Source organism: Bidens hawaiensis, unplaced genomic scaffold (assembly GCF_021521415.1).
Source record: "Bidens hawaiensis isolate Kalapana, Puna unplaced genomic scaffold, B.hawaiensis_p1.1 tig00012557_1, whole genome shotgun sequence".
Taxonomy (NCBI): Eukaryota; Viridiplantae; Streptophyta; class Magnoliopsida; order Asterales; family Asteraceae; genus Bidens; species Bidens hawaiensis.
Window position 1 is genome coordinate 529,020 of NW_027492029.1, and position 16,957 is coordinate 545,976.

Here is a 16,957-nt window from a genome sequence, read left to right on the forward strand (position 1 = left end):
AAAACTAATAATTTATAATATATTTAAGGTTAATTATCTCAAATAATTACTATATTTAATTTAATATATTATATTTCATTACTATAAATTCGAAAGGGTAAATAGAAGAAGCGGAAATACAATTTTGGTTCACATGATTGTGACACATGGCGCAACAAGTTAGTTAATTTTAAGATATTAGATTTTTTATCAAACTATATTTTCATTTTTTTGGTTATCCAAGACTGAACATCTAGGGAAGGTTCAAACTAGGGTTGTAAACAAGTTGAGCCGTTTGCAAACTACTCAGGATATGACTGATGCAAAGCTTGAAGTGAGCCGAGTTTTTTCGAGCTCGGGCCAAGCCTGAGCCTCATATAATGAGTTTGAGCCTTATATGGGAAACTTGTTTACGGTAACGGGCCTTGTGTATTTTGAAGTTTTACCTTTTTTTGGACATTTATATATCAATTTACACCGCAAAGCCGAGCTTTGACTCACTTAAAGTATTGCACAAGCTCGAGCCACACTTAGACTCGTTAAAGGGTTTTCTCACAATATATACAAATAATTGAAAATGTATATAACTTAATTATTAAATATAAACGAGCCAAGCCCGAACTTGAAGAACAACTCATGAGATGGACTTGATATTTAGAAAAAAAAAACTTGAAACGATCTGAACTCAAGCTCTCATAAGTCAAAACAAGCCGGCTCAATTCTAGGTAAGCTCAGGTTCGACTCGTTTCACCTAATTCGAACCTAGGTCTATACATGCATTGACAGATCTATAATGGAAGCACGCGTATTTTATAATACTCCTAAACTTTTCTGACGAAGTTTAAGTTAATGTAATTTTTCTTCTTCTTCGTTTTACATATTCAAATATTTGAATACCATTATAGCCTTAAGTCATTTTTTAAGGCAAATTGGATTTTAATAATCCTAACTTAATGCAGTTGACCGATAATAATCCCAACTTTAAAAATAATTGTTATTGGTCCCAACTTTCACACTATTTGTTTTCATTGAACATCCATTAAAAACACTTAAAGATGTTAAGTTTTTTCCAAATTTCAAAAATGATATTTTAGTGTTTTTGATCGGAATGAGGATACGCGTCGATTGATGTAAAACTTACCTCCAAATGGTGGTCCAAACAAATAAAGGATGCTTCAATTCTAGTGTTTTTAAACTTTTAATTAACAAAAATCAATCTGCTTGAACTTTGAAGTTTCGTTTCGAGTTAGGTTTTACATCAATCGATTCGTTTTCTCATTCTGATCAAAAACCCTAAAACATCAATTTGAAATTTAGAAAAAAACTTAAAGTCGTTAAATTTTTTTTAACAGAGATCCAATAAAAACAAATAGTATAAAAGTTAGGACTAGTAACCGCTATTTTCAAATATATTAAATAAGGATTATTAAAATCCAATTTACCTTTTTTTTTAATATCCTCCCGAATACATTAGATCCGTCGATCCAAGCATCTTATTAGTTTTTATTTTTAATTTTTATTAATGTACCGAAATAGAAATTAAAAAAAATAAGTAATTTTACACCGATAGCGTGGAGTTTGTAACGGTGGCCTTGGAATGCTGCTGCTGCTGCTGCTGCTGTTGCTGTTGCTGTTAGTTTGTTTCAGAGCTTAGAAGTTAGAACCATCCACACACACACATCACCAGAACCCAAAAACCTCATCACCGACTCAATTATTATTAAATTCCATCGGTTAGGGTTTCAATTTATGATCGTATAATTCTCAATCAACCGCAATGGATTCGCTATGCTTTCACGACGGCAACATCACCGACTTCATTGATTCTCGAACTCTTCACGTTCGCACTGTACGTAACAGTTTCATCCTATTCATTTCATTCTTCTTATTATTATATTATTATTATTCGCTGTGCATTATGATCGTTTATCTGTTTGTAATTCTGCTTTGTGTTGCTTACTTGTGATTAATCTAGCTCCTGTGAGACTGTTACGAATATGTTTTAGGTTATATTTCACTGAAATGATATTTGGTGGTTTTGATGTTTGTGTGGATTTTTGATAATTGATAGATGTTTAGAGAAGAACAGGTTGTTATATCAACATTTGGTCAGTTTTTTTTTTTTTTTTAATATAATAATTGTTGGATGTTTGTTTGAATGTTAATCAGAACAGCTCATGTTGTGCCATTGTTTGTTAACTTTATTCATTTGTTATGTTATTCTCTTGTATTTGTTGCTTTAATCTATTTGTTTATGTGCTTTGTGGTGGAAAGACAAGTGGGCATAAGGAGTCTTGGTGGTGGAATGACGCAGTGCAAGACAAGATAAGAGACAAACAAGGATGTTTTAGGGAGCCAATGAGGTGCACGAATGAGGAGGAGCGAGTGGAATTGAGGGACAACTACAAAACGGCCAAGATAGAAGCGAAGAAGGCAGTGGCGGAAGCAAAGAAGGCGGCTTTTAAACGGATGTATGAACGTCTAGAAACAAAAGAGGGGGAACATGCTTTGTTTAAGATTGCCAAAGCCAGGGAGCGTAGAAGGCAAGATCTAGGACCTGTGAAGTTCATAAAGGATACAGATGGGCATGTACTGGTCAAGGAGCAGGACATCAAGCTAAGATGGCAAACCTACTTTCACAATCTTTTTAACAATGGGAGAGCTTACCAAGAAGAACATGACAACACAAACTTTCTACGACAACAACCGAATAACTGCTACTGCCAACGGATCACACGAGAAGAGGTGAAGGCTGCACTTAGGAGGATGGGAAGGTCTAAGGCGGTTGGCCCAGACAACATACCCATCGAGGTGTGGAAGTGTCTGGGGGAGGAAGGAGTCATGTGGTTAACTACTCTGTTTAATAGTATTCTCAAATCAGGTAAGATGCCAGACCAGTGGAGGAGCAGCGTTGTAGTTCCTATCTATAAGAACAAAGGAGACGCCCAATGTTGTGGTAACTACCGAGGAATCAAACTACTAAGTCATACTATGAAGCTATGGGAAAGAGTGATTGAGGTTAGACTTAGACGAGAAACTCAGATTACGGTCAACCAATTTGGCTTCACGCCGGGGCGTTCCACCACAGAGGCAATACACCTTATAAGAAGATTAATGGAAAAGTATAAGGAGAAGAAGCGTGATCTACATATGGTGTTTATTGACCTAGAAAAGACCTACGACAGTGTGCCACGACAGGTGCTCTGGGAGTGCTTGGAGGGTAGAAGAGTACCCAGGAAATACATAGAGATAATTATGGATATGTATACCAGGAGTGAAACAAGTGTCCGTGCGCCAGTGGGGGATACTGATTTCTTTCCTGTAGAGGTAGGTCTTCACTAGGGGTCAGCGTTAAGCCCGTTTCTTTTTGCAGTAGTCTTGGATGAGTTGTCAAAGTCGATTCAGGGGACTCTCTCGTGGTGCATGATGTTCGCAGTCGATATTGTGTTACTTGCTGAGAAAAAACAAGATCTAAACATGAGGCTTGAGGAGTGGCGAACAACCTTAGAGACAAAAGGTTTAAAGATTAGCCGATCTAAGACGGAGTGCCTCCACTGTGATTTTGGTGGGATAAACGACAATGACGACACACAGATCACCATTGAAGGGCAGGTGGTCCCGCAGATAACGAAGTTCAAGTATTTAGGATCATTTGTACAGAGCGATGGGGAATTAGACAGTGATGTGACCCATCAAGTTCAGGTAGGATGGTGTAGATGGAAAGCAGCCACAAGTATATTGTGCGACAAGAGTTTACCGACTAAACTAAAGGGAAAATTTTATAGGGTGGCAGTTAGACCCTGCAATGCTATATGGAACCGAATGTTGGGCCATCAAGAAGGCACAAGTGCGGAAGATGGAGGTAGCAGAAATGAGAATGCTACGTTGGATGTGTGAGCGCACAAGGCTAGACCGAATAAGAAACGCTGTGTTTCGAGAGAGATTAGGGGTGGCGAACATAGCAGACAAGATAAAAGAGTGGAGATTGAGATGGTTTGAACATGTGAAGAGAAGACAGACGACGAATCCCGTTAGATCCGTAGAAAACATTACTATAGAGGGGAGGAGGGGTAGAGGACGACCAAAATTGACTTGGGATGAGAGGATTAGGCATGATTTGATAGACCTAAACCTCTCCGAGGACATGGTTGAGGATAGGAATTCGTGGAGAAGTAGAATTAAAGTTAAGGATTTTTAGGAAGAATTGAATACCTTAGGGCTTAGACTTAACTTATTTAGGTCACATACCATAATGGTATTTCCCTTACATATATTATTATTATTATAATTATTATTAGTTTTTATATAGTTGTTAAACTGTGATCTTATTATTAATATTATTATTATTAGTAGTAGTTTTTATATAACTGTTAAACTTTGATTTCCTTTATTTTGCTTCATACACATGTACTTAGAGCCGAGGGTCTCTCTGGAAGCCACCTCTTTATTTCTTTGGATAGAGGTACGGTGTGCCTACATCCCACCCTCCCCAGACCCCACTTATAGCTTTGCTGTCGGTGGGACTTTACTGGGTATGATTGATTGATTGATTGATTGTTTATGTGCTTTGTGCTGTGAAATTAGTTTTGGTGAGATTGTTTAGATTTAGAATGTGTTTTAGGTTGAATATGACTAAATTGATGACATAATATTCAATTTTGATGCTCATATGGATTATTTATAACTATTAGGTTGTTATATTAGCATTTGGTTAGAAGTTTTTCATAATTTTAGGATGTTTGTTTGAGTTTTAATCAGAACAGCTCATGTTGTGACATTGTTTGTTAACTTTGTTCATTTGTTCTGGTTCTAGGTTTTTTTGGCATTGATAAGTTGTGGTGAATGTGAGTTTTTGATTTTACAGGATATAAACCGCAGTCTGCAATTGCATTCATCGTTCATTAGAAGGCTTTCTCTGGAAAGAGAACTGGAGGTGTGTACTATGTGTTTTAAGTCTTGGTATATCTTGCAAGAGATACTTTTCAAATAATGTCACGAATTTCAATTAACATGTTTGTTTGTGATCTTTCAGGGGCATCGGGGATGTGTAAATACTATTGCTTGGAACTCAAGTGGCTCACTATTGATATCTGGATCTGATGACACTTGTGTATGATTTCTCATCTTTGGCTTTATATTAGTGTATTATTTTTATTATTATTATTATTATTATTATTGTTGTTGTTGTTGTTGTTGTTGTCATTTTTGTATGTATTAGCATATGATGGTTGAACAACCAAGTGTTATGGACCTGAATGATGCATCTTTGTCACATGTTTATCAATACATATATCGTTTTCCATTTAGTTTTGCAATAAAAAACAACTTTAGTCATGCAACTGCTTCTGCATTTTGTTATATATGCTTTGGTGGCTTATGATATAGAAGTTAAAGGCTTGAAATAAAAATGTACCATTTTGTTACAGGTCAATATTTGGAGTTACCAAAGCCGCAAACTCTTGCATTCCATTGACAGTGGTCATACTGCGAACATATTTTGTACAAAATTTGTTCCTGAAACATCTGATGAATTAGTTGTATCTGGAGCTGCTGATGCTGAAGTAATATTTCAATTTTGGTCCTGAAACATCTGATATGATGCTTACATCTGATGAGTTGATTGTATTCATGCATATACTGAAAATCCTAATTAATTACTGCAGGTTCGACTATTCAATTTGTCTCGCTTAAGGAGGAGGGGTGTTGAAGATTGCACTCTTAGCCCATCAGCACTATTTCAATGCCACAGCAGGAGAATCAAAAAATTAGCTGTAAGATATATCTGGTTTCTTATTTCTAAGTTACATGTCAAGATTTGACATTAGGTTCAGATATAAAATTGGTTCTTTGTAAAATCTTTTTACTTGATTCCTTGAGATCACTCTTTTCTGTTGCAGGTAGAACCTGGGAATCCAAATTTGGTATGGAGTGCCAGCGAGGATGGGACATTGAGACAACATGATTTTAGGGAGTGCACTTCTTGTCCTCGTTCTTAAACCTCTCACCGAGAATGTCACAATGTGTTAGTAAGTATATTTATGGTCTACCACTTACCTAAATTTTTTATATTGCAACCTGATATCATGAATCTTTCTTTGAATGAAATGTTAAAATCTTGCTTTGCACTCCTTTGATATCATTGGACACTTGATTGTGAATTAAAAGTGGTCACAAAGATCTATTTAGCAGGATGACATGAACCTTAATTTAAAATCAAATTTGGTAATTGCATCATCACTTGATAGAAGGAGTTAGGAATTTTAAGCATGCTAGTGGGAGATTCTGATGAGCACATTTTGGCAGTCGACCAATTCAGTAAAGCTTCCTAACAAAAGTTAGGAGATAGTTTTGCAGAAACATATGGAAGAGGAGTGAACAGAAGCCTAGGCAACCTACGAATATAAAATGCATGTATATATGGATAGTCTTATCATCACATGAGCTGTGATAATTATATCATCAAAAGCAGGAGCAGGAACTGAGGATGAACCTCTATATCTCTCTTAACTGTGCAAACTGCTCTTGCATAGCTTTTACCCAACATGGATTCAGTACAGCTTTAGAAATCTTTTAGGTTTAATGAAAGATAAAAAGTTCACATAAAAACATAGATTACATGTGGTCTTAGATCTTGTTTGAACACCGGAATCGGTCTTTCCTATGATTTGATCAACTAGATGATCCGTAAGCTGCTTCAGTGCAGGGGATGAAGCTGATGGTGCTTCTGGTTCAGTATGTGCAGGAGCAGTAATATATGATCACGTTGGAATCAGAGGCCTTAGCCCTGCTTGCGGTGCGCACATATGATGTATATATGTGTGAAACCTCGGGTGGGCAAAAGTGAAATTGCACTAATTTTGACGTTATTTTACTAATCTCGTGAAAATAACGTTAAAAGTGACGGACGGTTAATCAGGCATCATGTAGTGGCGTTGATAGCCGAAAGACAAGGGTACATGCACCGATCAGCCGGTCCCGATGATTGAGTGCTATGTGCCTTATGTCCAAGGCTTGATGCAAAACTACTATCGAGCCGGGGGTCTCACCGGAAGCAGCCTCTCTATCCTTATGGGGTAGAGGTAAGGCTGTCTACATCTTACCCTCCTCAGACCCTACCATAGCTTTGCTATTGGTGGGATATACTGAGTACGATGATGATGATGATGATGATGTTGGAATCAGAGGCCTCAGTTTGGTTGACTGAAGATTCTTCACTGTTGTCAATGTTGTTTTTGATGAGGGATAGAAAAGTGTTCATTTGATGCACAACTTACGGAATGGCCTGAAGAGGTTAGGTTCTAAAGGAATGGTAGTGGGGTGGCAAGGGACAGGTGAAGATGGAACGATGTTGTCGTCCTCGTCTTAGGGGTCTTATGAGGGTCTTGAGGACTTTCTGGACAATCGTTATCTAGCTGACCCTTGATGAAGTGATCATCAAAATAAGCTCTAGTAGCAGTTATTTCCTCTTGACTTCAAATACAAATTAAAAGCTACTTGATTGGTTTTCCAATCACGTGTCTTCTATTGTTGAAGATCGTAAGCCTTTAAAATCGCATAGTAGCCCACGTAGACTTCTTCATCAGCTTTAGCCTCAAACTTGCTCAAGTGATCTCTATGATTCTTACTAAAACAAGCACTTCCAAACTAATGAAAAAAACTTATCTTTGATCTTCTACCATAAACCATTTAGATGGTTGAGTTGTTCTGAGTGAAGTCGGTTGTGTTCACTGCTTCAGCCTAGAAGTATGGCGTCAACATACACTCACACCATGGTTGTAGTCGCTTCTATCACGTAGCATGGTTCTATGGATTCAAACCATTTTCTTTTAGTTTTTGTGTTTGTAAGGAACTTAAATGGATGGTGTTTTGTGTTAAAGTGAGGAATATCTTGTTTTAAACACCGGATAAACAACTTCCTTCGGAGTGAGTTCTCTCACCATAGTTGTAATACTTTCTGCCCTTTGTGGTCTAGAACTTCATTAAATGGATGGTGTTTTGTGATAAAGTGAGGAATATCTTGTTTTAAACACCGGATAAACAACTTCCTTCGGAGTGAGTTCTCTCACCATAGTTTACTTTCTGCCCTTTGTGGTCTAGAACTTCATACTTTCTGCCATTTGTGGTCTAGAACTCCACATAATTGTTAAATATCCGTCAACAAGATTGCTTATGGTAATTAGAAGTTGAACCTGGATAGTTAGTTGCTGAAGCTGACATGCCATAAGCTGAAATTGGTCAGTATGTTAAGTATTTTGAGGTTCTGGAGTTATATTTGTTTTGTAGATAAAAGTTACCGGTATGGCTTTCTTTAGTTTAAGTTTACTTTTGTATGATCAACTTTTACAAAGTTGAATGTCTTCACTTACCGTAGTTGCAATTTGATTGTGTGAATAATAGGGTTACCGGTCACACAAGGGCCCTATACAGAGTTAGATATTACATTTAAGTACATAACTGGTCTAACACTCTCCCATAGCTAAGGGAACAACCATTAGCTTGGATCGTTAAGAGAGAATTCTATGCGGTAGCAACAACTTTGTAGAGATATCATCGGTTTGATCAGTTTTTTTATATATATTGTACGCAACTACTTCCCCTCTTTAAGATACCGAAATCAACTTCGGATGCTTTGTTCGGGCTCGGAAGATAGGATTAGTTGGGAGGTAGGTTGCACCTAGATTGTCTCATCATGCAGTAGGAGTAACCTGTACCAAAACCAAGTTAACGAAGAACTTTCAACTTCGTAAGTTTAACCATTATGTCAGCAAGAGCTTCGTATTTAGATTTAATATAGGAACAAGAAATTGTTTGTTGTTTGTGGTAAGTCCAATACCGGTGAAGGCATGAAGTGTTGATCAAGATGCTTGTTTGGTATGGTGTGTAGATAAGAAGTAGAAGATTGTATGGAAGCAATATTAGAGAAACTCGAGGATTGATTTGATAGATCTTAGGGATTTGCTCTCTGCTATCCTTTATATGTATGCATGTATGCGCGTATGTATATGAGTGTAGCTCATACACATGAAGAATTGAGGATATAGGTTTCTAGTTGATATCTATTACACATTGCTAAGAGAGTTATAATTAGGCACCCTAATAAGCTCTATGGCATCAGAACAGGTTACTACTTACAATCACGGATCATGTACCTTAACCACTGTTGGAAATTAGTTTACCTTACCTGATCAAATTGTAAGCTGAACTTAATTCCTTTTGCACACATTTTTTTTTCCTTCAACACATTTGTTGTTTAATGCCAGCTTGATTTGCGATGCGGAGCAAAAAAATCATTATCTGATCCACCAAGACAGTCACTTGTGCTGAAAACTTGTGACATCAGCAGTACTAGGCCTCATTTACTCCTTGTTGGTGGGAGGTACTCTTCATCACCCTTCTCACTAAACATTACGGTTTATATCCCATTTCATTCACCTTTTAACTGATATCATTCCAAATGTTTGCAGTGACGCATTTGCTCGCTTATATGATAGACGTATGCTTCCACCACTCTCTTCTGGTTGCAATAAACTACCACCACCTCCTTGTGTTAGCTACTACTGTCCAATACATCTCTCTGATCATGTTAGTTCTTTCTCAGTATCTGCCAGACTTCCACAAATTTCATGTTTTGAAACTTTTCTTTATTCTTTTGTTTTTTCAGGGACAGCAAGGCTTGCATCTTACTCATGTTACATTTAGTCCAAATGGAGAAGAGATTCTTCTCAATTATAGCGGTGAACATGTCTACTTAATGGACGTAAATCCTGGTATAATTCCTCCTCGACAGTTATCTTCATTAATGGCTAGTTATTACTTATTAATCATGAAATTATATGTTATTCAGTATTAACCTCTTGCAATATTTTGGTGGCTCTGTAGTTCAGGGAAGCTCTATGCGATACACGCCAGATGATGCAATGAAGTTTTTCAACCCAACTACCATATTGAAGGAGGTGCAATCTAAACCACCACTTTCGGATTCCCAAAACCGTTTTCCTGCAAAGAGAAACCTTGCAGCTAGGGTATACTTCCATTCTCACTTTTATTCTACGTTTGGTTTTATACTTTTGATGAATCTCCTTTTATGATTAACTTTGAATTTAATGAATGTGTGACAGCTTGATCAATGCAGAAAACTTCTTCAAATTGCAGAGAAGTCCTTAAAAGAGGGAGCCAATTATTACTACGGTATTGAGGCTTGTAATGATGTTTTACATGGTCATGGTCAGATTGGACACACACTGATGCTTGAATGTTTGTGTTTACGGGCTGCATTGCTTCTGAAGGTCTACATCATGCATATATATTTATATTTTTTGTATGTCCATTCTTTTGAATTATTATTATATTATCAGCGTGATTGGAAAAACGATACTCATATGGCCATACGAATAGAGCTTCAGACATGCAGTGTAGGGCTCTAAATGAAGTGGGATCAATTTCCACAGCTTTAAAACAGTCTCGTATGGCCATACGAGACTGTTTTAAAGCTGTGGAAATTGATCCCACTTCATTTAGAGCCCTACACTGCATGTCTGAAGCTCTATTACAGGCAAAATCCAAGTTCTGATCTTATAAATTCTTGTAGCTAGTTATGCTAAAAAGTTTGCATAACTAAGAATATATATTTATATTTATTTTTAGTTTCTATTGATATATCTGGTCTGTATATGCGTATCAGTTAGATAAGCTCAAAGAAGCTATGGACTTTATCATTGCTGCTCAGTTTGCAGCTCCATCTAATCCTGAAGCTGCTGAGATAGTGGCGAGCATAAAGAAACGTATCATTACTGGTTAGTAAAGACCATGCAAAATTATCTCTATTTCTTATATTGTTTATTTGATTAATTATATGTTTTTTAGCTGAAGCTGAAGCTTCTAATAAGGCAAAAGAAGGAGGTCCTAGTTCTGAAACAACACGAGCTAGTAGAGTATTATCGCTTAGTGACATACTTTATAGATCAGATGCGAGTAGTGATACTTCACAACCTATGTCTGAAAGAGAGAACTCTGATTATGAGGATGATTTGGAAGTTGATTTTGAAAATTCAGTATCAGGTGATGAAAGTCATGATGTTGAATCTAACAACTTTCACCCGACTTTAAATGTTAGAGCCCAAAGAAAAGGTGATTCAGGAAAGAATATTTTCAATACAAGTAGCTCTTGTGGATCACCAAAATCATCTTCTCCAAGTGACAAAATTACTCGTCAGGTTTTAGCTTTTCTCTCTGTTGGTTTGTGATGTTCATAATTGAAGTACTATCTGATTCATTAGATGGTTATTACTATTAATGAGTTGTCATTTCTGCAGCATGAGAGGGCAATAGATATGAAGCAAAGATATATTGGCCAGTGTAATGTAGGAACAGACATTAAACAAGTCAGTTTTCTTGGGCAAAAAGGTACTGATTATTTTTTTAATCCCTTTTTTATGTGCTTATTATTGACTGTTGGACTTGCATCGTTTGATCAACCAGTTTGTCACATAAATAATTTAGAATATGTCATCTTGTTCGTCGGTGGTACTAGAGCTGGAACTTTTAGAAACCATGTAGTTTATCATCTTGTTCATCAGTGGTACTAAAGCTGGATTATTTTTAGGGGTTGGGCAATGGATCAAAATGGGTAATTTTTACATATTGTCACAACGTGTCAAGGCTGACTTGGTACTAAAGCTGGAATTATTTTTAGGGGTTGGGCAATGGATCAAAATGGGTAATTTTTTCATATTGTCACAACGTGTCAAGGCTGACTTGACTTAACTCTTTCAAGTCATAAGATTAATCAATTTTTATTTTAATGAATAATCTAATTCTCTTAAAAGAGTCTTAGTTTAATGGGTATAAGAGTTTTTGTGCATAGAAATACAGTTTGGGTGACTTTGACCCATTTGACTAATTTCCTTTAAAGCTATTTTTTTATTCCACTTGGAACTATAACCAGCTAGTTGTTAAAAATGCCATTTCCAGTTGGTTTTGTGAACAATACTATAACCAGCTACTAGGGCTTAAGTATTTTATTGTTTATTTTGTAATCTGCTTTGAAACATTATAATATTCTTAGGACTTGCATATACTATCATGTTCACTTCTTGTTATGATGGCAGGGGAGTACATTGCTAGTGGAAGTGATGATGGTAGATGGTTCATCTGGGAAAAGAGCACTGGCAGACTAATTAAAATGCTTCTTGGGGATGGAGCTGGTATATACATACATGCATATATATATATATTTTCAACCTGAGTTTGTCCTCTTTTCTTGTCAGCTAATGCTTTGTTTTGTTTTCAGTTGTCAACTGCGTGCAGAGTCATCCATATGATTGTGTTGTAGCTACTAGTGGCATAGATAATACCATTAAGGTAAGCAGCATATATAGATTATAGATATCTGTTCTTATACATGGCTATAATTGGTTCAGTAGATGACATATAGATGTTATGTGGTCAGATTTGGACGCCGCTTGCTTCAGTTCCATCAGCTGTTGCCGGAGGAGCAGCCGGACCTGAAACTGCTAATGTTATAGAGGCAATGGAAGGCAATCAACGCAGAATATCACATAACCGTGAATCATTGTTGTAAGTGCTACAGCATTCTTTTTGTTTTGTTTTAGTTTTTGTCTTCTGGGAGACCGCCACGTGGTTCATCATCCTGCACTGAGTTTCTGTGCATCTTGTGGAAAATGATTAATGTAATAGGTTTTAGACTGCTATATATGCAGGCCATTCGAGATATTAGAAGGGTTCCGGATGCATGAGTTTCCTGAAGGATCGTTGCGCCCATTTGAGTGTATACAGAGCTAGGTTCACCCAACTTTAAGGTAATGCATTTTGGTTTTAGGGATGGTTTCATATATCCTTCTCAAACTTGGTATAATATCATGGTTATCCAACAAAAAATCTTTAATATCAAGTATACCAATTTTTTAATTTATGATGTTTCTACCCTTAGCTTGTAACTTGTGTTAGGATATAAGGATATATGGGAGAGCTTGGAGTGTAAGAGAAACATAATAAGGGTATAATGGTCATGAAATGAGTAAATATAAAATTAAGTATTCTTTAATTGGTATATTTGATATTGGTTCTTTTGCTTGGATACATAGGATATTATGCAAATTTCTAGGGGTCAAACCCGCGAAAACTTTTTGCTAAAGCTGTGTTTGTGTCAACCTATCGGGTTCGTGGGTTGACCCATTTTATAATGTGTATTTTATGCCAAAATTTAAAAGTAAAAAAAATTGACATAAGATTTTATAACTAAAATGTACTCATTAATATATATATACATATATATATATATGTGTGTGTGTGTGTAATTTTGGTTGTAAAATAGTAGTTTTGAAGTATTAATATGCAGAAAGTTAGAAAGACTCAGGTTTTATGGGGTGTGTTTGTGTCAGCCCGTGAATATTCCTGTTGTGCCTGAGTACATGCTTGGCATGATTTTCGGGTTCATGTCAAAGTTTTCGGGTCAGCCTACGATCACAAAACGTACCTTTATCTTACTTAGGAATTCGACTAGTAGTTGAACACCCATGAGCGCATTAAACAATATTTTTATTATCTAAGCTTCTGTACTTGAAACATCTAGGAATTTTACTAATAGTCGCCCTTAGGAATTTTCATTTTAAGGTTATTCGTCAAATATTTTTGGTTCTATTTTTAATAATTGCCATTGAACGGTTACATGACTTTTTAATCACTTATATCTTACGAAATGATTACGTTAATGATTCGAACTTCTAAAAGAAACAGTTTAGGTGGGAGGTTTTATGCAGATTTGACTCTCGAGTCGTTTGACCAGTTACTTTGACAGTTTGACTGGTGTTGCTGTGCATTTTGGCAGATGGTGTCCGGTGGATATCTATTGAACCAACTTAACTCGTTTTGAGGTTGACGGGACTTGGAAGTTTTTGTTACTATTGTGTTTATTCTTGATCTTTTGCATCATGGTTTGTCTTTTGAGGCTTTTGGTTCTCTATGTAAGTATTCACCTTCTCTGCTCCTACAAGATCAAACTTATATGTACAGTTTAATAGTTTAACTTTAAAAAAAATACCAATAAATCACATGTACACAAAAAACGTGGATATATTTGTGTATTAGTGCTTGTTTCATTGCATTTTTTAAGGATGCGATTTTGTTTTGATTTTAATCTTGACCCGTCTGACCTAAAATACCCATCAGGGTTGGAATTTTATCTAACATACCAAAGTAAATGTTTGAAGCCTCCGGCTAAAGTTGAAATTGGTCTAAAGGAATCTTACACATTGTAAGACACTACAATTTATAGTGTGCATATGATCAGAGTGGGTTAAGTTGCATAAGTGTTTTATGTGTTGCTATTAAGCAATGGTTTTAACTGTTTCTAAGCTATTGTTGCACCGAACTTAAAATTGGTACGGTGAGCATGCCTCATCTCTATACTAAACGTACTAAAAGGAGTGTATCTTTCCGTGTATCAATAGCCAAAAAGGATTGTTTATAGCCAATAGTTATATGGGACAAATCGATCGATATGGCATCTACCCGTCTTTTTATAATGTTCCGGACTTCTAAAAGTACAAAATGAGTGAGGTTTGATATATTTGAAAGTTCTTACAATTTAGATGTATATTTAGTTATTTACTTGTTTCATGGTGATATCTGCACAGTAAAATTTTTATAGTAATTTAGGATTTAGTAAAATTATATGTGAAAGTGGTTTAGCTTGTGTGAGGTGATGTGTGATAGAAACATATCAAAGGAGGTAATTTTGTCAAGATAATAAATATGGTACCCTCATTTTTTTGATCTATTTAGTTGGGTTCCACGATAAAAAAATAAAAAACATAGAAAAATAAAAAAACAAAAAGATGTTTCAAGTTTGGCGAGGCCTGTGAAGGGGTTTTCCATTTATTGTGAGTTTCTTCCTGATGATGAAATATCAGGATAAAGATGATTGGATAAATCAGTGGTTCATCAATGATTCAATTACATGTTAAAAAAGTGAAGTTTGGTTTATTTGAGTAAATCTTAAATGCTACCAATCCAACTTCATATGATTAACCGCGTCTTCTTTCCATGTGAGGTTATGATATTTTTTATTAGGAAAATTCTCAAAATGTCCTATTTTTAAAGAGAGATTTCAAATATATCTTTTCAAAATTCAAATTCATTCTTTGTCCCTTTAATAACTCGTCTTCGGCTCTACGTTAGAAAATCGAGACGATATGTTTCTTAACTCGTCGCCTCCCCGCCATGCTAGCTCAAAACCCATCGTCTCCGCTCCATGTTAGCTCAAAACTCATCGCTTCCACCTTATGTTAACTAAAAAAAATCTACCTTATCTTTACTAAAAACATGGATAAAAAACTTAATTAAAAATATTTGAATATTTTAAATTTTATTGGTTTTTAAGTTCTTGTATATTGAACTTTGGATAATAATATGATTTAGAAAAGTCATGCATACCATCAAATTGTTTTATGTGTACCTTTCTTATATATATTTTTTAAAATAACAAGATATATTAAATTTAATTTTTAGCTAACATAGGGTGGTGGTGACAAGTTTTGAGCTAACATCAATGTTGTAAAAGTAGGTCTACAAGGCCGAGTACTCTCCGAGTACTCGCTACAAGGTATGGTGCCGAGGAGAGTTTCTTTTACCCCACCTAGATACTAAAAATTGTTCAAAGGTGGTCAACATCAGTCAAAAATGCATCTAGTCGGTTAATTTGGGCCTATTTTACCTTAAAAATACAACATAATTCGTATTTCTATAGTATTAAAGAACGGATATTATTTTTTTAAATTAATTATTAACATTTTTTAGAATAATTTAGTATTTAAAAATGTATATATCTTATTTATATTGATATTCACTTATTTTTTTATAAATATTAGTAAACTTATGATATTTGAAATATATATATTACCCAAAAATTAATTTTCTTTATATTTATCATGTCCGAGTAATTTGAGTACTCCCTCCAAGGGGGTCGGCCGCCTAGAGACCCCCTAGCGACTTTTGCAACATTGGCTAACATGGAGCGGAGGTGATGAGTTTTGAGCTACCATGGCGAGAAGGCGACGGGTTATGAGCTAATATGGAGGGGAGGCGGCGAGTTAAGAAATATATCGTCTTGATTTCCTAGCGTAGAGCCGTAGACGAGTTAATAAAGGGACAAAGAGGGAATTTGAATTTTGAAGGGACATATTTAGAATCTCTCTTTAAAAGAGAGACATTTTGAGAATTTTCCCTATTTTTAATTAATTCTAACCAAAGTAACATTTAACTATTTTCTTATTTGTTGACTATAATATATTAATATTATAAGACTGAGTAGCCGAAACACATAATACACATGAATTACGAGGTGAGTTTCATACAAGCTTTTGAAACAGAAATATTAATTTGTTTTTCAAATTCATTATGTTTGACAGGTAGATAGATGTAGTCACAGAAGTTGCACAAACTATACTCAAGTAGGTATTGTTAAACCTGAAAACATGGTTTATTTACGGTCGACTAATGAATAAAGGTTGTTTCAACTTTCGGTTTTGTAGTAACAATCTCGTTACTAGTGTACCGTTGTTAACCCACAAGCAGTAGTTGACCCCTTTGTGTGTGATGATGGTCCTAGGTGTGAATGTAGCCTTGACCAAGTGACAAAAGGGAAAAGAGCGTGCTTTGCTCTTGAAAAACCAAAGTTGTAGAAGTTGTGTTTGTATCCCGATTTTAAAATATTTGAAATGAAAGCATAAATGTAAGAAATTATGAACATTATAAAATATCGTTGGAGACATCGATCACTTCTTCTGATAAAACAAATGGTACTGATGAATTTAGAAACTATGAAATATGTGGGTTGCATGAATTTAGAAATTACGGATTACCAAAACAAACTATTAGTGTCTGATAGTTTTTCCCTCATTCCTATTAAACAATCGATTCACATGACACAATTATATTGGTTTATGCACTTCACTAAATT

The 16,957-nt window shown here is 35.6% G+C and overlaps 1 pseudogene across 1 annotated transcript; it reads left to right on the top strand.

The window, feature by feature from the left end:
- The first annotated feature begins 1,604 nt into the window (after window positions 1-1,604).
- On the top strand, window positions 1,605-14,512 carry LOC143541391 (protein ALTERED SEED GERMINATION 2-like; annotated as a pseudogene). Its single transcript, XR_013136748.1, has 21 exons — window positions 1,605-1,828; window positions 4,844-4,912; window positions 5,012-5,089; window positions 5,406-5,540; window positions 5,643-5,750; window positions 5,877-6,005; window positions 9,240-9,355; window positions 9,444-9,561; window positions 9,641-9,746; window positions 9,859-10,001; window positions 10,098-10,265; window positions 10,335-10,361; window positions 10,439-10,531; window positions 10,661-10,772; window positions 10,843-11,192; window positions 11,292-11,382; window positions 12,087-12,182; window positions 12,269-12,339; window positions 12,428-12,555; window positions 12,699-12,797; window positions 13,826-14,512. The product of XR_013136748.1 is annotated as a protein ALTERED SEED GERMINATION 2-like (transcript).
- Window positions 14,513-16,957: the final 2,445 nt, after the last annotated feature.